Raw genomic sequence first — 18,416 nt, forward strand, 5'->3', positions numbered from 1 at the left:
GCTGGAGAAGAGACTTATCAGCTTCTGATACTGCCAATTTAATGTGAGAACATGGGATGTACTGCATCACTTCAATTTTCATCAATAACGTATGTTTTATGCACCTTCTTTACCTGAAACTTAGTAAGAATCTACCAGTGAACAAACATCCTATCTTGCAAGTATGAATCACTTAACATGTTGATAGTTGAACACTTTAAGGAGTTTTGTATTCTTGTATATAGTTTATTTTCTCCATATGCTAGTAAGGTAAAGGTTACACAGTTCTTCTGGACTGTTAAATTGTGCACAGTTTTGGACCCTTCTGCTCTACTACAGAGAGGGAAGAAGAAAGTATTAAAGTTCACTTTGCCATTCCATATACTTACCATAAGCCTGTGAAAACATGTCTTAATGAATGTTGTTGAAAGCAATGTAAATAGTTGAAAATATAAATTTCTATCACAGTTTAGGAAAAGAAAACCTTATGAGGCATCACTAGCCACTGTTAATAACTATTTGTATTCTTATACCTTTTCAATGTATTTGTACAAATATAGTTTCTGGCACTATTTTTATACTAGGAAAAGGACTTACTCTGTATATTACACTTAGCTTTTAAGTCATTTTAAATAATCATGAATATTGATTTCATTTCTTTCCTTTCCTCCATCATAAGAGTCATTTCAGATGACTCTTCTACGACAAAATCACTTTAAAGGAACACTTACCCACCTGATTCCTGTATAAAGTCATGAGATGGTCAAGGTGGTCTTCCACTGTGCAAACTCTTCACTTGTCAGTGGTTTCCTCATTTTGCCATGCTTTGTAAAAATAAAAAGAATGAACAAGTAGGTATGAATACTGTGTGATTATTAAGGGGCTCTGAATATTAAGAGTGGGGAATTAGTAGAGGAGTTTGTATTTTTTGCATGGAGAATGGATGCAATAGTTTGAGAGACTTTAATTAAGCTAACCTGTGATCCTATTAGCTGAAGAAAAATATGGTTTAATATAATCCTTTCCTTAGCCTAGATTCTTCTCCATAATATTCTTCCTCATCCAGCAGGTTTGGATTGTCTGAGTTTTTTGCAGTTAACATTTCTTAATTTAGTTATCTGGTAATAGCTAAGGAAATGCCTTCAGGGAATCCGACACCACTGTATCTTATGCTTCTAGTCTAGAGGTGTGGAAGTATGAGTAAATGCAGAATATCTGTTTTCATTATTTTGCCATTAGACATGCCATCTTCATGGGGGGCAGAATATCTAGGTTATGTGTAATTCATAAAGCTAAAGGAAGAAGTAAACTATAAGCTCATGTAGAACAATATTTTAGATTATCTGACCACTAGAGAGTGCCAGAGTTTTAGTTATATTTAAAGAATTAATCTTCCTTCCTGACCATAAATGACTAATAAAACAGTTTTTAAAATTTTTAGTGGCTAAAGAAAAATAAATGGAAAAAAATCAATAGAGAATTTAAGGTAAAATAAAAGGTAGGTGGGGAATTTTTTTTTAAGACTTGCTTATTATCTTACATACAGTGATCAAGTCCTCAAGGTTTTCTCCAGACAAACAGAAAGTTATCATGTGAAGTCTCTGATCTTCAATATTCTATTCGGATAGACACCAACCTTTCCTATGTAAAAGGGACACATTTGACAGCTCTTGAACCTGCTTTGTTGCTGTTAGCTCTGTAGTCTTCTCGGCAAACAAGGATTCTTACATTTGAAATGTGGAACTGTCATGCTATGATTTTCTATTCTTAAGGCACATAACATTAAATTAAAATAAATTCTTTGAACTTGAGGAAAATAGTCTTCACAGTTTTAAACTACATTCAGCTTGTAGCCCAGAAAAACGTTTTCAGTTCACAAACCATTTGTTCAAAATAAAAAACCACGAGTTACAAATAGAATCAAAATTATAATTGTCTTAATCAAAAGAAATCTGACTAAATGGTATATGTAATTTCTCTTTCTTGCTTTCCTCATTTTAAGTGTATGTGTTGGTGTGCAAGTGCACACAGCTGTGCAGAGGTGTGTTTATGATGGGCAAAAGGGATTTTAGGCAGTAGCCACAGGAACTAAGTTGGTCTTTCAGTTATCTAACGGCAATCCCAATTTTAGGATTCCTCTTCCTAAACTGGAATCTGAGGGACAGGCTTGCATGGCTAAAGAAAAAACAAAGAAACAAACACTAACCACGAACTATTGTAACAGGGTTTGTTTTGTTTTGAGACACGATCTCTCACTCTGTTGCCCAGGCTGGAGTGCAGTAACACTATCTTGGTTCACTGTAACCTATGCCTCCTGGGCTCAAACAATCTTCCCATCTTAGCCTGCCAAATAGCAGGGACCACAGGCCCATGCCAAAACACACCCAGCTAATTTCTGTATTTGTTGTAGACGTGGCATCTTGAACTCCTGGGCTCAAGCCGTCCACCCACCTCAGCACCTGCCAAAGTGCTGAGATTACAGGGTGGGCCGCCATGCCAACCCTCGTAACAGTTTCTAACTTTAATATAGCCTACATTAATTACTTTCAGAGCTAGCTCTCACATTTTCACTTCATGTTATTTTTGCCTTACCCAGTATGAGTGTTTTTAGGCTTTATAAGATACCAATCAGCATATAACTGTAAGAAGCAAACATCCCCCTTTACCAGCCAGCTCTGAAAGTCAGGAATTCTGACTTTCAGATTTCACTGATCTCCCATGAAACGTGGTCAACAACAACTCTACCTCAGCTACAACTGCTCTCTTTCTTTCTCTCTCTCTCCAGAAAAGCCTATAGAAATAGCTACTGAAGATGCTCTACTGAGCCTATGAGAATAAATAAGTTGGCTGGTTACGGTGGCTCATGCCTTTAGTCCTAACTACTCAGGAGGCCGAGGAAGAAGGACTGCTTGATCCCAGGGGTTCTAGGTTACAGTGAGCCATGATCCAGTCACTGCACTCCAGTGTAGGTGATAGGGTGAGACCTTTATCTCTAAAAACTAAAATAATTTTAAATAAAGAACAAATAAGTAGATCCAGTGATCCCACTACTGGGTATTTATCCAAGAGAAATGAAATAATGTTAGAGAGATACCTGCATTCCGATATTTATTGCAGCTATTCACAATAGCCAAGATATGGAATCAACCTAATTGTCCATAAAAGGATGAATGAATAAAGAAAATGTGGTGCATATACACAATGGAATACTATTCAGCCATTCAGAAGAATGAAATCCTGTCATTTGTAGCAACATAAATCAACCTGAGAACATTATATTGAGTGAAATAAGCGAGGCACAAAAATGTAAATACCACATAATCTCCTTAATTTTTGGATTTTTTAAAAACTGATCTCATAGAAGTATGGCGTAGATGGTTACCAGAAGCTGGGGTTGGGGGTGGGGGATGGGAAGAGAACGGTCAACAGATATCAAATTACACATAGATGGAGGAATAAGTTCTGGTGTTCTATGGCATAGTAAGGTTACTACAGTTAACAATATTCTATTTTTTTATTTCAAAATAACTAAAGGAGAGGATTTTGAATGTTCTCACCACAAAGAAATGATAAATGTTTGGGATGATAGGTTAGGTAATTACCTTGATTTGATCATTATGCAATATATACATGTCAGGAAATATCACATTGTATCCCATAAATATGTATAATTATTAGGTGTCAATTAAAAATAAAAGGTACAGAAAAGAATCAGTAACACTCCTTGGAAGATGAGGAGAGGACTGTACCCATCATTAGTAACTTTGTTTTTTGGAACCTCTGCTGCTTTTTTTCTACTCTGGCTCCATCCTCTAGAAACATTTAGTTCTCCCATGCCCCACCTGAATCACACAGCCTTCCTAAGCTACCAGCATCTCTCTGCATTCTTCCTTGTACTTTTAAGGTACTCAGCAAATACCTATGCATTTGTAAAAGAATAGATTCCCATCGTTTTGTACTTGACATAAAATTGAATTTTTTATAATGAAGAAGGTAATTTTAGTGAAGGTCAATAGAAAAATCATATAGCATTTTTAAAAGAATCCTCAGTTGGATAAGAGCTGAAATGTAATATGAAAAAAACAGACTAAATAATAAAAAAGTCTTTAGGAAAAGAATTTCTGATTCTACTGTGAAAAACAAGTTAGTTGCCAGGCTTTCATTAATAAATTGATAACCAGTATGAAGTTACTCCCAGTGGGAGCCTTTATTGCTAGGCATCAATGAAAATTTATAAAGGCTAAAGGTCAAAAATCTGTGGAGAAGACAAAGAACTTCAAGCCAAGAGAAAGGATTTAAAATATAATGAGCAAACAAGTCAAGAGAAGACATGCATTCATTCACAAATAGCTGGTTCTCTACTAAGTGTCAAGCTGGGGTACACCAAATAGGCATGGGCTCAAAGAGCTTGCAATTCAGTGGAGGAAACACATGAGGGCAAATAGGCCATTAGATCTATGCACTGAGGGTAAAGAGCAGAGGGTATTTAATTCAAGCTTGAGCCTCACAGCTTCCTTAAAGATGTGACCTCTGGTTTAGTCAAGTGAAAAGGCAGAAGAATTCGGATATCTGAAGACCTAACAGTAGCAGACTAGAGAATTTGAAACATTTCCCACTACTTATTTAAATACTAACAAAATTATTATACATATGATGAGTATTAAAAGTATATTTAGAAAGTATAAATATTCTTGCCATTTATGTACCTATGCAACAATCCTGTATGATTTGCACATGTACCCCAGAACCTAAGCTACAATTAACAAAGGGACCAAAAAAAAGTATAAATATTATACTTATATACTTATGTTTTATAAAATAAAGCAAATGACCTTTGACTTAGCTCTTAAGAAAGTAAGAGAAATTCTCAGCGGTCAAAACAAAGATGATTAAAAATCCAAGTAGAGAGCATTTGAGCTGATGCTGTGTCAGACTTGGGACAATTTGCAGACCTCTATCATAAAGAGTTTAATGCCCACCCCTCTTGGTGTTAACGTAAAACAAACAGCAGCAAGTCTGGCTTTCCAGAACAGAGTTAATTAGGGAATAGCAGGGAATGGTAGTCAGATATACATGCTACAGTGGGCCATAGGGGCATCCAGAGAAGCAAAGGAAGACCAGATTTTTTTTTAATGGAATATATTTCCTATTAGCGTTTTTATTTTTCATAGCATAAATTAAAACCAACTTAATGTCTTTTAACCTATTAAAACTACCACGGTTAAATTAAACTTTGCAGTGTGTGAAATAAGGAAAGGTAATTAAAGGGAACTTGGAATGACCCAGAAATTATATTTATTACACATAATTTAAAACAGTATGAAAATAAAGACAAAATGAGGAAGATTGCATGCATTGTTTTCAAACAACATAATGTCCTCAGTACACCAGACAAAAGCAAAGGCAGAGTGTCTTTGGAATAACATATCCTCCAACAGGCCTATCAAATTTCCACAGAAATTACAACACTTAAGAAAAATTCTTAATTCATAATTTCAAAACACATGAGGAAACAATCACCATGTATGAAGTCAGAAGTCACAAGACTAAGATCAGATCCCCAAGAAATTCAGATAAAAGATCTATTTGATTGAAGCAGTTGGGAGAAATCATTGACTCCTCACTCCTTTGTCTCCACATGGAGGAGCACCCCTAAAGTGACATTCTCAGCCTCCTTCTCCAACTTTAACTCAATTCAGTCTGTTTGTACTGTGATAGCCGTCACTCCACACTCCAAAAGTGGGTAAAGTTGATCTTAAAAAAAAAGGCAGTAAAATGCTGTGGATATTTTTGTTTGTTTGTTTGTTTTTTGGTTTTTTTGAGTCAGAGTCTTGCACTGTCACCAAGGCTGTACTGTAGTGGCAAAATCTAGGCTCACTGCAATCTCCGTCTTCTGGGTTCAAGCAATTCTCCTGCCTCAGCCTCCCCAGTAGCTGGGACTACAGGCATGTGCCACCACGCCCAGCTAATTTTTTTTGTATTTTTAGTAGAGACGGGGTTTCAACATGTTGGCCAGGATGATTTTGATCCCCTGACCTCATGATCAACCTGCCTTGGCCTCTCAAAGTGCTGGGATTACAGGCGTGAGCCACCGCTCCTGGCCCATGTTTCCTTTCCTTATTTTCCACCCAGTTCCTGTACTAGTTGGAAAGCTTAAGTATGTCTAGGTATGTGGGCTGTCCCAAGGTCTCACCTGTGGACAAAATGGGGATTGAAGCAGAGGGTAAGAATAAGCCCATTTAAGCAGAGAATGTTCCTGAACCTAAACATGTTCTCCAAACCACTTGCTTACCTGACTCCCTCCATAAAACACACTAGTCAATGTCACACAGTTTTCTGAGGTTAACTATGCCTATCCTCTATTGGCTTTCTAGAGTGTTGATCAGCAACACCAATGGGCCTTTTCAATCAAAGCCTTCTCCTGCCTCTGATCAATGTAGTAAATCCATGCTTTCCTGGTTCTGTCTTAAGCCATGCCATTCTAGGGACAAACATTCCTTGTGCCAGTGAGAACATTCTTACTCATCTCTCCTTTCTCCTGGTGGCTGTATAGGGGAATAGGGGCAGGAGAGAGATCGACATTGAAAGGGGTCACATTTTAGGAATGCAGTGAATATGATCTAATGAGTTCAAGAAAAGCATAACTGAAAGATGTGTTTCTGTTTTAAGTTATAAAAATCTGAAAAATAAATTTAACATGACCAGAAATTATCATTCCCTTTTTTTCTTTCTACTCCATGGAACACTTGCATTTGTGATGACCATCAACAAAGCACAGTAACAAACCTCTAGTCATCAGAAACCAATATTCACAGGCAGCACAATGGATGAAGCAGCATTACGAGTAATAGTATAATCAACATCAATGAATGGTATCAGGCAACTGCAGAGGCAAGATCTGTATTACTTTCATATAAACAGGTTCTAAAGAGCCACAGCATTGTGAGTATGAGTATTGCTATTCTTTCTCTCCAAGTGAGAGATGAAATGAGAGAACAGCACATTTGACAATTTAAAAAAACACAATTGGAGTGTACCTGGACCTAAACAGGAAGAGACAGTATCTGGACACCACGACCAGATGAACTGATTTTCACGTGCACTAATTGGAAAATGAAGTATGTAAATTCCTCTTCTCTATCCGTTTTTCTAAATTTTCTTTTAAGGTCCGGGGTACATGTGTAGGATGTGCAGGTTTGTGACATAGGTAAATGTGTGCCATGGTGGTTTGCTGTACCTATCAACCCATTACCTAGGTATTAAGCCCAGCATGCATTAGCTCTTTTCCCTAATGCTCTCCTCCCAGAACCTTTCCCCAACAGGCCCCAGTGTGTGCTGTTACCCTCCTTGTGTCCATGTGTTCTCACTGTTCAGCTCCCACTTATAAGTAAGAACATGTGGTGGTTGGTTTTCTGTTCCTGCATTAGCTTGCTGAGAATAACGGCTTCCAGCTTCATCCATGTCCCTGCAAAGGACATGATCTCATTCCTTTTTATGGCTGCCTAGAATTATATGGTGTATATGTACACATTTTCTTTATCCAGTCTATCATTGAGGGTTTTTGGGTTGATTCCATGTCTTTGCCATTGAGAATAGTGGTATAATGAACATACATGTGCATGTATATTTATAACAGAATGATTTATGTTCCTTTGGGTATGTACCTGTAAGGGGATTACTAGATCAAATGATATTTCTAAATCTTTGAGTAACTGCCATACTGTCTTCCACAATGGTGGAACTAATTTACATTCCCACCAACAGTGTAAAAGTGTTCCTATTTCTCCACAACCTTGCCAGAATTTGTTGTTTCATGACTTTTTAATCATTGCCATTCTGACTGGCGTGAGATGGTGTCTCATTGTGGTTTTGATTTGCATTTCTCTAATGATCAGTGATGTTGAGTTATTTTTCATGTTTTCTGGCTGCATGTATCTCTTTTTGAGAAGTGTATGTTCACATTATTTGCCCATTTTTTTACTGGGGTTGTTTTTTTCTTGTGATTTTGCTTCAGTTCCTTATAGATTCTGGATATTAGCCCTTTGTCAGATGAATAGATTGCAAAGCTGTTCTATTCTGTAGGTTGTTTGTTTGACCTAATGATAGTTTCATGTGCTGCACAGAAGCTCTTTAGTTTAATTAGATCTTGTCAATTTTTGCTTTTGTTGCAATTGCTTTTGGTGATTTCATCATGACGTCTTTGCCCATGCCTATGTCCTGAATGGTAATGCCTAGATTTTCTTCTAGGGTTCTTATAGTTTTGGGTTTTACATTTAAGTCTTTAATCCATCTTGAGTCCGTTTTTTAATACAGTTTAAGGATGGGATCCAGTTTCAATTTTCTGCATATGGCTAGCCAGTTTTCCCAGCACCATTTTTAAAATAGGGAATTCTTACCCCATTCTTGTTTTTGTCAGGTTTCTGAAAGGTCAGATGTTTGCAGATGTGTGGTTTTATTTCTGAGTTCTCTATTCTGTTCCTTTCATCTATGTGCTTGTTTGTAACATACCACGCTGCTTTGGTTACTGTGGCCTTGGAGTATAACTTGAAATCAGATGGTGTGATGCCTCCAGCTTTGTTCTTTTTGCTTAGGATTGTCTTGGCAATGTGAGCTCTTTCTTGCTTCCATACGAATTTTAAAATATATATTTTTTTAATTCTGCGAAGAATGTCAATGGTGTAATGGGAATAGCATTAAATCTATAAAATCCTTTGGGTAGTATGCCCATTTTCATGATACTGATTCTTCCTATCCATGAGCATGGAATGTATTTCCATATGCTTGTGTCGTCTTTGATTTCCTTGAGTAGTGGTTTGCAGTTCTCCTTGAAGAGGTCTTTCGCTTCCCTTGTTAGTTGTATTCCTGGGTATTTTATTCTCTGGGCAATAGTGAATGGGAGTTCATTCATGATTTGTGTTTCCGTCTGTCTTTTCTTGCTGTATAGGAATGCTTGTGATTTCTGCACATTGACTTTGTATGCTGAGACTTTGCTGATGTTGCTTATCAGTTTTGGAAGCTTCTGGGCTGAAATGATGGGGTTTTTGAGATACAGGATCATGTCATCTGCAAACAAAGAGAATTTGACTTCCTCTCTTCCTATTTGAATACCCTTCATTTCTTTCTCTTGCCTAATTGCCCTGGTCAGAACTTCTAACACTATATGGAATAAGAGTAGTGAGACAGGCCATCCTTGTCTTCTGCCAGTTCTCAAGGGGAAAGCTTCCAGCTTTTGCCCATTCATTATGATACTGTCTGTGGGTTTGCCATAAATTGCTGTTATTTTGAGGTATGTTCTTTCAATACATAGTTTACTGAGAGTTTTTAACATGCAGGGACATTGAATTTTATCAAAGACCTTTTCTCCACCCATTGAGATAATCATGTGGTTATTTTCTTTAGTTCTGTTTATGTGATGAATTACATTTATTGACTTGCATCCCAGGGATGAAGCCGACTTGATCATGGTCGATAAGCTTTTTGATGTGCTGCTGGATTCGATTTGCCAGTATCTTATTGACGATTTTTGCATCAACGTTCATGGGGGATAATTTCCTGAAGTTTCCTTTTTCGTTGTATCTCTCCCAGGTTTTGGTATCAGGCTGATGCTGGCCGCATGAAATGTGTTAGGGAGAAGTCCCTCCTTTTAAATCGTTTGGAATAGTTTCAGAAGAAATGTTACCAGCTCCTCCTTGTACCTCTGGTTGAATTCAGCTGTAAATCCATCTGGACCTGGGCTTTTCTTGGTCGGTAGGCTATTTATTACTGCCTCAATTTCAGAACTTATTGGTCTATTCAGGTATTCAACTTCTTCCTGGTTCAGTCTTGGTAGTGTGTATATGTCCAGGAATTTATCCATTTCTTCTAGATTTTTCATCTTATTTGCATAGAGTTGTTTACAGTATTTTCTGATGGTTGTTTGCGTTTCTGTGGGGTCAGTGGTGGTGTTCCCTTTATCATTTCTGATTGTGTTTATTTGAATCTTCTCTCTTTTCTGCTTTATTAGTCTTGCTAGTGGTGTATTTTATTGATTTTTTTCAAAAAGCAGCTCCTGGATTTATGCATTTTTGAAGCATTTTTCATGTCTCTATCTCTTTCAGTTCCACTGTAAGCTTAGTTACTTCTTGTATTCTGCTAGCTCTGGGGTTTGTTTGCTCTTCGTTCCCTAGTTCTTTCAGTTGTGATGTTAGGGTGTTAATTTGAGATCTTTCTATCTTTTTGGTGTAAGCATTTAGTGCTATAAATTTCCTCCTTTACACTGCTTTAGCTGCATCCCAGAGATTCTGATATATTGTCTCTTTGTTCTCATTGATTTCAAAGAACTTCTTGATTTCTGCCTTAATGTCATTCTTTACCCAGGAGTCATTCAGGAGCAGATTGTTCAATTTCCATGTAGTTGTGTGGTTTTGAGTGGGCTTTTTAATCTTGAGTTCTAATTTTATTGTGATGTGGTCTGAGAGATTGTTATTATTTCAGTTCTTTTGCATTTGCTAAGGAGTGCTTTTCTTCCAATTATGTGATTAATTTTTGAGTAAGTGCCATGTGGTGTCAAAAAAATGTATATTCTGTTGTTCTTAGGTGACAAGTTCTGTAGATACCTATCAGGTCCACTTGGTCTAGAGATGAGTTCAAGTCCTGAATATCTTTATCTATTTTATGTTTCATTGATCTGTCTAAACTGTTAATTTTCTGTCTCATTGATCTGTCTAATATTGACAGTGGAGTGTTAAAGTCTCCCACCATTCTTGTGTGGGGGTCTAAGTCTCTTTGTAGGTCTCTAAAAACTTGTTTTATAAATCTGGGTGCTCCAGTATTAATTAGGTACATATATATTTAGGATAGTTACCTGTTCTTGTTGAATTGAACCTTTTAATATTATGTAATGCCCTTCTTTGTCTTTTTTAACCCTGTTGGTTTAAAGTCTATTTTGTCAGAAACTAGGATTGCAACCCCTGCTTTTTTCTGCTTTCTATTTGCTTGGCAAATTTTTCTTCATCCCTTTATCTTGAGTCTATGTGCATCTTAGAACATGAGATGTGTCTCGTGAATACAGCACACCAGTGGGTCTTGTCTTTGTATCCAGCTTGCCATTCTGTATCTTTTAGTTAGTACATTTAGCCCATTTACAGTTAAGGTTAATATTGCTGTGTGTGTGAATTTGATCCTGTCATCATGATGATGGCTGGTTGATTTTGCCAACTTGCTAATGTAGTTGCTTCATTGTGGCTTTGGTCTGTGTACTTCAATGTGTATTTGTAGTGGCTGGTAACAGATTTTTCTATCCATGTTTAGTGGTTCTTTCAGGAGCTCTTGCAAGACAGGTCTGGTGGTGACAAAATCTCTCAGCATTTGCTTGTCTGAAAAAGATTTCATTTCTCCTTTGCTTATGAAGCTTACTTTGTCTGGATATGAAATTCTAGGTTGGAATTACTTTTCTTTAAAACTGTTGAATATTGGCCCCCAATCCCTTCTGGCGTATAGGGTTTCTGCTGAGAGGTCTGCTGTTAGTCTGATGTGCTTCCCTTTGTATGTGACCTGGCCTTTCTCTCTGGATGGCCTTAATAATTTTTCCTCCATTTCAACATTGGAGAATCTGATAATTATGTGTCTTGGGTAGATCTTTTCATGGAGTATCTTATTGGGGTTCTCTGGATTTCCCATATTTGAATATGAGTCTGTCTTGCTAGGTTGGGGAAATTCTCCTGAATGATGTCCTGCAGTGTGTTTTCCAACTTAGTTCCATTCTCCCATCTCTTTCAGGTACTCCAATTAGTCATAGGTTTAGTCTTTTTACATAGTCCCATAGTTTTGGAGGTTTTGTTTGTCCCTTATTCTTTTTTTTTTTTTTCTAATCTTGTCTAATTTTCATTGAAAAATCATTATACTAGTTTTCTATTGCTGGTGTAACAAATAACCACAAATTTATTGGCTTAAAACAGCAGCACTTTATTAACTTAGAGTTCAGGCAGTCAAAAGTCTAAAATGGGTTAGCCAGGAATACAAGGCTTTATTCCTTCTGGGGGCCATTTCCTTGCTTTCTGGAGCTTTTCAGGTTGCATGCCTTGCTTGACTTAACAGTCACTTCCTCCAACTTTAAAGCCAGCAGTGTAACATCTTCATCTCTCTCTCTCCATCCCCCACTGTGTGTGACATCTGCTTTTGTCACAATTCCTCTGACAGTCTGCCTCTATCTTTAAAGGACCCTTGAGTTACACTGCATCCTCAGATAACCCAGGATGACCTTTCCATCTCAAAATCCTCAACTTATTCATATCTGTGGAGCCCCTTTTGTCATGTAAAGTAACAGGCTCACAGGTTCCAAGGATTAGGATGTGGACATCTTTAGGGGCCATTATTCTATCTACCATGGTCACATGAGCTCATGAATTTTGCAATACATTATTTGGTGTGATCCTTTTTAATAGGATTTATTCTTTTAATAGCAGTTTTCAGTTCCCAAATTACAAGAGAGTACTCATCTAACCTGGTCCTCTGCACACACCAGCTCCCCCAGTACTAACACTGGGCACCAGCATGGTACATTTGTTACAATTAATGTACCTATGTTGACACATCATTATCACTCAAAATCCATAGTTTACATTAGAGTTCATTCTTGATGTTGCACACTCTATGAGTTTTGACAAATGTATAATGACCATGTATCCACCAATATATATCATACAAAATAATTCACTGTGCTAAACAGCTGTGCTCTATTTATCACTTCACCCCCTTTAATCCCTGACAACCACTGTTCTTTTCGATATATCTATAGTTTTTCCGTTTCTGGACTGTCATATGGTTGAAACCATACAATTTTATAGCCTTTTCTGATTGGCTTCTTTCAAAAAGTAAAATGCATAAGGTTCCTCTATATCTTTTTATAGCTTGGTAGCTCATTGCATTTTAGCAAAAAAAAGTCCGTAATAAATATATCACCTATAACACATTTTAAAATCAAATTGTCTATATATACTGGGACATCACATACCCTAAGAACTGCACTGCCCTCAAGAAAAATTTAAATTCTGTCCAGTAAACTCTTAGGTAAGCAAATAATATATATGATAAAATGGATTTTATGAGGTTTTTGAAATATATAATGAAAACATATTAAGTGCCCAGTGCAGAAAATACAATAAACAGTGAACTAGTATTGTTACTGTTGTAATTACTATCATGGTGATGATGATGAAAGGTTTCAATCCCAGGGATTTATCTGTTACAGATACTGCTTACTGGTAATTCAAAAAATTGTTCCTAGAATCTGAGTAGAGGGCAGAGCTGCTCTTTCTAATTCATCATCCAAATATCTCTTGATGAGTTGAATCAACGTTCAAAAGCAACTTGAGAGAGCAAAGACACCTACCAGCCACCATTATTCCATAGGCCTTAATGTTCACAAATCTTTCCCAGAATGAAGGGATTAGTCTAGCTTTGAAAAGAGCCTTGGGAAAGACCTGGGCAAAATCAATCAAAATCCCTGAGGAAAAGCGTTTGTTCTATATCTATCATAGAGAGTAAGCATTTCTGAAGAGACTTAGGAGAGAAGGTGAGGTTTAGTGGTCTTTCAACAGAGGCCAACCTCCAGAGTAGGGCCATTGCCCCACTCAGCCCTAGACATTCCTTGCTGCACTAGTTTGGAACCTCTTCAAAACATAGGGTGAACACCAGATGAGAACGGGGCTGTTCCTAATCCCTGGGAAAAGAACGCTTACTTTTGTCAGATAATAGGCCCTGGTGGCCATCCTGCCACACATATAGTAAAGCATCTTTCTGCTCTGAACTCTGCACCTGAATCAGCCTCCAGGAGCTGTGCGAAGCCTGTGTCCTCAGCACAGTTGGCAGGTGATTTCAGGCCTAAGAGGCCGTTTCTATGAAGTTACCAGAAGATAATTATCTGCATTATAGAAAGGCCTTCTAGCAGGGAGAGGGAATGAGGCCAACACTACTGAGCAGTAACTATGTGCCAGCCCCTTTCCATACATTAACTCATTTAATCCTCATAATAACCTCATTAGGTGGGTGATTTTACACCCATTATTGGAAAGGAAAACAAGGCAGAGAAGGTTAGGTTACTACTTCAAATCAAACACTCTGTAAGAAGCATATCTGGAATATGAATTTGGGTGTGGGTCTAAAGTCCACGTTCTCCTAACTACTGTGTTGTTAAAGCAGAAAGGGCCCATTATACAAACCAGCCATCTCTGAGAGAAGAGTCATTTTAAGGCTTTTGCTGTGGGTTGATACCCAGAGATCAATGGAGATTACAGTGTAAACATCACCCGTGCCGTCTTTCTTGGCCAGCAAACCATACATATTAATTATGCTGTATTAAAAGAGAACTCTTATGTACTTCTACCATCTAACAAAGACAGCTGAGTAAGGAATTTTCTCATGAATAACCCTTTTTTATGCGGTCTATTCCTCTTTTTCCATTTAAATCTCCTTTCTGTATACTACCTCCACATCTCCCAGTTAAACAGAAATCCAGAATCAAAGTTCTTCCATTTTTTTCCCTCTCTTACATGAGGGAAAAAATGACCAAGGTGAACCCCTTTACATAGGTAATCAGAGAGCACTTGTTCCAATCTGCTTGCTTCATCATAATTCTCTAGGTGCTCTTTTCTTTGCCCTGAACGAGCTTGATATATAACAGAATCATAACTTCAATGATATTTCAGCCAGTTAATCATTCATTTGTGATGACCTAAATCAGAAGAATGATTTTCTGTGAAGTTTGTTTTACCACTTTTACCATTACTGAGCGAAACCAATCCCTGGTGGAAACAAATTAATTTCTTCTTAGAATATATATCTATTATTCACCATTGGGGATTTACTTAACCACTACAGAATACTTCACTTTGTATTGGTCAACCACAGTTTTACCCTTCTTTTTATAAGCTATTTGCCAAAACAATTCCATGATAGAATCCAGTCCTACAGGGCAGAGTTTCTAGATAACAGTAACCCAGGGTATTACATGCCAGGACAGAGCAAACAATTCGAAATGAAATAGGAGGAGGGCATTTTTAGGCAGTCAGGATATTCTGATACGTCCTACAGGTAGTAACTCTCACCCTCCTCTGTGAGAAAGTTGACTATACAATGGCTGTTTCTCCAACAAATCGACTTCAGGAGTTTTTCATCAGTAAATAATTAAAGATGTACATAAAAATCTGTACAATGTTATAATAATGGAAGTCTCAAATGATATAAATAAGCATCCCTTAGAGGACTAATTAAACTATGATACATTCCTATAAAAGAATACCATGCAGGCATATTTAAAAATCATGTAGCTTTTTTGCAACAGGTTTGCAGCCAGAGCACAGGTGTCATGAAACTACCCCTAAAAGTCAAAATGGGAAAGGAAAAGACTCATATCGACATTGTCATCATTGGACACATAGATTCCAGCAAGTGGCTATCTTATCTACAAATGCGGAGCCCCCGACAAAAGAACCACTGAAAAATTTGACAAGAGAAAGGGCTCCTTTGATTATGTCTGGGTCTTGGATAAACTGAATGTGGAGCATAAACATCATATTACCATTGATATCTCCTTGTGGAAAACTGAGACAAGCAAGTACTATGTGATTATCACTGATGCCCCAGGACACGGAGACTTCATCAAAAATATGATTATGGGGCATCTCAGGCTGACTGCGCTGTCCTGATCGCTGCTGCTGGTGTTGGTGAATTTGAAGCTGGTATCTCCAAGAACTGTCAGACCCAAGAGCATGCCCTTCTGGCTTACACACTGGGTGTGAAACAACTAATTATTGGTGTTAACAAAATGGATTCCACTAAGCCACCCTACAGCCAGAGGAGATATGAGGAAATCGTTAAGGAAGTCAAAACTTACATTAAGAAAATTGGCTACAATCCTGACTCAGTATCATTTATGCCAATTTATGGTTAGAATGGTGACAACATGCTGGAGCCATGTGCTAACATGCCTTGGTTCAAGGGAAGGGAAGTCACCCTTAAGAATAGCAATGCCACTGGAACCACGCTGCTTGAGGCTCTGGATTGCATCCAGCACCAACTGGTTCAATTGACCAGCCCATGTGCCTGCCTCTCCAGAACGTCTGTAAAATTGGTATTGGTACTATTCCTGTTGGCTGAGTAGGGACGGGTATTCTCAAACCTGGTATGGTGGCCACCTTTGCTCCAATCAATGTTACAGCTGAAGTAAACTCTGTCGAAATGCACCATGAAGCTTTGAGTGAAGCACTTCCTGGGGACAATGCGGGCTTCAATGTCAAGGATGTTGGCCATGACAACATTGCTGGTGACAGCAAGAATGACCCACCAATGGAAGCAGTTGGCTTCACTGCTTAGGTGATTATCCTGAACCATCCAGGTTAAATCAGCGCTGGCGATGCCCTGTACTGGATTGCCACACGGCTCACATTGCATGCAAGTTTGCTGAGCTAAAGGAAAAGATTGATTGACATTCTGGTAAAAAAGTTGAAAGATGGCCCGAAATTTTTGAAGTCTGGTGATGCTGCCATCATTGATATGGTTCCTGACAAGCCCATGTGTGTTGAGAGCTTCTCAGACTATCCACCTCTGGGTTGCTTTACTGTTCCTGATATGAGACAGACAGTTCTGGTGGGTGTCATCAAAGCAGTGGACAAGAAGGCTGTTGGAGCTGGCAAGGTCACCATGTCTGCCCAGAAATCTCAGAAGGCCAAATGAATATTATCCCTAATACCTGCCACCCCAGTCTCAGAACTGTTTGTTTCAATGGGCCATTAAAGCTTAGTAGTAAAAGGCTTGTTAATAACAATGCATCGTAAAACCTTCAGAAGGAAAGGAGAATGTTTTGTGGACCACTTTGGTTTCCTTTTTTGTGTGTGGCAGTTTTAAGTTATTAGTTTTTAAAATCAGTACTTTTAAAAAAATATATTTTTTTACTGCACTCCAGATTCTGGGGTACATATGCAGATAATGCAGGACCGTTGCATAGGTACATACATGGCAATATGGTTTGCCGCCTCCATCCCTCCATCACATATATCTGGCATTTCTCCCCATGTTGTCCTTCCCCAACCTCCCTACTCCCCTCTCTCTCCCTTCCCTAGTCCCCCACAACAAACCCAGTGTGTGATGCTCCCCTCCCTGTCCATGTGTCCTCATTGGTCAACACCCGCCTATGAGTGAGAACATGTGGTGTTTGATTTTCTGTTCTTGGGTCAGTTTGCTAAGAATGATGGTTTCCAGATTCATCCATGTCCCTACAAAGGACATGAAACCATCGTTTTTTATGGCTGAATAGTATTCCATGGTGTTTATGTGCCCCTTTTAATTGAAACAACGTGACCAAAAATTTGTCACAGAATTTTAAGACCCTTTAAAAAAGTTCAATAAGAAAAAAAAATCATGTAAAATTAGCTCTATTGAAATGAGTGTGTTTAGTGAAAATAAACAGATTACAAACCCCATTAAATAGAATTTACTTAATTTAAAAAAAGGATGTGATTAGACAGACATTAAGTTGCTAATAATGGCTGTCTCTGAATGGAGAAAAAAAAATTTGTGGTTTTGTTGGAGTTGTTTTTACCTTTCAACATATTTTCATTTTTCTGAGGTAAGCCTAGATTGATTTCATAATCAGGAGAGGAGAAAAACAATAAAAATATTCTGGATAAGATTCCACAAAACACTAGCAGCTTTCTATTTCCATAGGTCCCATCTGAACCAAAAGACAAAAGTAGCTTTTTGCAAGTAATCTGGCATGGTAGTATTGTTTCTCTTGGGATCTTAGTTTATGTACCCTTCTTTTTTTTTTTTTTTTTTCTTTTTTGGTCTGTGTCTCTCTGTAAAAGTTTTCAAGAGAGAACCTTGAATGGGTTCTTGAGTTGCAATATTCAATACAGAATGACCTTGCTTCATAAGGTCTCCTCATATACAGTTTGCTCACTATTCCTACTGCTTCCTCCCTCCTGAAAGTAAGTCACTCATCCATGATGTCCTATATCATTAATTCAACACAGACTAAGAACGATTTCTTTTAGACATCTTATCACTTTAGTTTGGAAACATGTCTGTGTATAGCCTATACTTGTATGACACTTTGACCATAATCAAGTCTATGGGAGTCACTGGTGAAAGAAAATTTCAAAATTATGACTTTCCTGTCTCCCCTGGCCTATCAAGCCTCACAAAATGAAAGTATGCTCTGATAGAAATGGAATTCCCATTTGGTTACACACTGTGAGGCTTGGTTTTATAGCCAGAAATAAAGAAATAACCAGGCATATGCTGCTGTGTTGGGCATTTCATACATTCTGAATGTCCATGAAAACCTGTGAGATATACATTATTGTCCGTTAGATATGATAAAACTGGAGGCCAGAGAGGTCAAATAACTAGCCTCAGGTCATTCAATTAAGTAGAAATTTTTTACTATAATTTGAACAAGG

At 37.9% G+C, this 18,416-nt stretch overlaps 1 long non-coding RNA gene across 1 annotated transcript in view; it reads right to left on the bottom strand.

Annotated features, from left to right (window-relative positions):
- Positions 1-233: 233 nt before the first annotated feature.
- The window catches only part of LOC116560890, a 51,102-nt gene continuing 32,919 nt past the window's right edge, over positions 234-18,416 (bottom strand). The window contains exon 3 of the long non-coding RNA XR_004273190.1: positions 234-803. This is a non-coding gene — a long non-coding RNA (uncharacterized LOC116560890). The remainder of the gene's footprint in view (positions 804-18,416) is intronic.

This window comes from Sapajus apella, unplaced genomic scaffold, assembly GCF_009761245.1.
Source record: "Sapajus apella isolate SASKATOON/1434 unplaced genomic scaffold, GSC_monkey_1.0 scaffold27, whole genome shotgun sequence".
NCBI lineage: Eukaryota > Metazoa > Chordata > Mammalia > Primates > Cebidae > Sapajus > Sapajus apella.